Source organism: Ursus americanus, chromosome 5, assembly GCF_024610735.1.
Source record: "Ursus americanus isolate L20-20 chromosome 5, mUrsAme1.1.p, whole genome shotgun sequence".
In the NCBI taxonomy this organism is placed as follows: domain Eukaryota; kingdom Metazoa; phylum Chordata; class Mammalia; order Carnivora; family Ursidae; genus Ursus; species Ursus americanus.
The window spans coordinates 21763608-21766284 of NC_142131.1; the positions used below are offsets into that span (position 1 = coordinate 21763608).

General features: G+C 44.1%; 1 pseudogene; it reads left to right on the plus strand.

Moving 5' to 3' along the window:
• The first annotated feature begins 1141 nt into the window (after positions 1 to 1141).
• LOC123791569 (glutathione S-transferase P pseudogene) lies at positions 1142 to 1823 on the plus strand (annotated as a pseudogene).
• The last annotated feature ends 854 nt before the right edge of the window (positions 1824 to 2677 follow it).

Sequence of the window (2677 nt, forward strand, 5' to 3'; positions counted from 1 at the left end):
TAAAGTGGTACATGAAAAAAGGAAAAATTGGATATGGGCTGTAATGTATATTTCCTGCACTAGCCTTTCTTCTAAGTCTGGTAATGCAAATGTAAAGGTCATGTTTCTCTCTCAGATAGCAATAACAGTTTTCCTCGAGTAGGTTGGTGACGCCATGTATGCCAACTGTCCATTCTGTCCTATGTCTCAAATTAACTGTTCATTCCTGATCTTCCTCTGGGTGGTTTTTATTTGTAAAGCACAAATATGTGCTTTTATTTTAATTCCTTGCTCTTGTTTTCATCTGTAGCTTCAAATGGCATAGTCCTTATTTCAGTCAGGAATATTTAACTATATCCTCTGGGAATAAATTCGTATTTGCTCTTCCAGCAGTCCCACCGAGGTTTTTTCAGTAAATGACTTACTAAAAATATCCCATTCTTTTCTGAATCATTTTGAATGATCATCTCTAAAGGAAGCCTCTTCTTTTAGTCTGGAACCTCGGACAGACAGATTGTCCCGTTTCCAGTCATTTTGAGCACCAAACGTAAAAAGCAAATAAATCCAACTCTTTATCATCTGAGGACCTTTTGGATTTATAGGAACAAAACGATGAAGAGAAATACTTTAATGCTTTCATGTTCCTTCCATTCCCCCCTAAGTTTTAACTTCGGCCATTTGCGTTTCCAAACCTGCTGGAATGTCTTCATACTGCTGAAACAAAACCCCCAGGTCAACATAAACACTCTAGGGCTACTGGCTTTGTTACTGGTGATTGGAATTGGAATATTTTCAAATTATCATTTTGGCCTGTGTATACCGCTTAAAGAGAGAAGATTTGGAACGGAAACAATATGTCACTTAACATGCCCTCCTCGGAATGTACTGGATGTCCCACACCTGACAGGCTCAGCACGTTCCCACGGCTTTTTCTTTTGGTGTCACTGGCCTGTGAGTAACACCCATACAAGCGGAAAGATGAAAGTATGTACTATTTTGGGGTTCTCCAAAAATAAACAACCTGCAAAAATACAGTCTAAAAGCACAGTGTTTTGGGGATCTCTCCCACCACCACCGCCGCCGCCACCAGCCCTGTCACCCGCACTGCAACCGTGGTGCCTTGTGCCGTTGTCCGCTCTCTGCTGGAGAGAGCCGTGGGGCCATGCCCGTGCTGCCCGCAGGCCGGGGCCAGAGCTGGAAGGAGGAGGTGGTGACCGTGGAGACCTGGCTGTGGGGCTCACTCAAGACCTCCTGTCTGTATGGGCAGCTTCTCAAGTTCTGGGACAGAGACCTGACTCTGTACCATTCCAATGCCATCCTGCGACACCTGGGCCGCTCCCTTGGGCCGTTCCGGAGGGACCGTTGGGAGGCGGCCCTAGTGGCCGCAGTGAGTGATGGTGTGGAGAACCTCTGCGTCAAATACATCATCCTCATCTACACCAACTACGAGGCAGGCAAGGAAGAGTATGTGAAGGCACTACCAGGGCACCTGAAGCCTTTTGAGACCCTGCTGTCCCAGAACCAGAGGGGCCAGGCCTTCATCACCGGCAACACGATCTCCTCCGCAGACTGCAACCTGCTGGACTTGCCGCTGATTCACCAGGTCCTGCAAACCCCCCGCCCCCCGCTCTTTGGATTCCTTCCCCTTGTTCTCTGCCTACTTGGTGCTCCTCAGGTTCTGGCCCAGGCTCAAGGCCTTCCTGGCCTCCCCCAAGGCTGTGGACCTCGCATCAATACCAACCAGAAGCAGTGAGAGCTTGTGGCACCCCCTGCAGGAGGTGGGGGCTGCCTGCGTGCCTTTCCCCAGGACCAATAAAATTTCCAAGAGAGAGAAAAAAAGATGAAAATAAAAAAATAGAAGCATAGAGTTTTTCTCAAAGAAAAATTGCTACCTAACCATTTCCCCAGATACCAGTGTGACACACATGAACTGACTGATGGAGCAGATGGCCTTGCTGGGACCAAGAGTTTAAACATTTTAAAGGAAATTCTAGTGGCAGAAAACAGAGATGTTAACTGGCATATGTGCCATTGGAAAATTTCCTAGGTATTTTGTTTTACAGAAAAATTTGTTTGCAGGAACTATTTCCTGAACTCAGAGACAACACATCACTAATGAATGACACACAAGGAATATAGTTTATTACTAAGGAGATTATTTGGAGATATTCTTAACAACTGGTCAGTGAGAATCAAATATTAACATATGATTCTTGAAATGCCAGAAGGATCATTTGAGCATTGACCATTTTACAGGTTCACATGAATGATGAGGAAGAGTATGGGAAAAATGCATTTAAATTCTTTGTATATGATCGTGGGGTGAGTACAGTAGAATATATGGAAATATCAAAAACTTTTAGACAGAAAGCCACAGTTTTCTAATCTATGAAATACATATATTAATTCCTATCTTGGAACTACTTGTGGATTAAATGTAAAAACATATCTGTAAGTGGTTCATCATGGGAATGATACGCTGAAACTAGGATGAGACATTTAAAGATGGCTGAATATTGGGAAATTGCTTTCACCCCATTGGGGAACATACCCAAATTAAGGAGACAATTAAGGAGATTTTGGAAATGAGAACAGGGACATAGTCTTTTTGGCTACTGTGATGTGATATACTGCTTTGCTGTGAAGAATAGCCAATAGAAGGTTGCAGAGGTAGGAGAGAAAATAAGAATGAGGACAG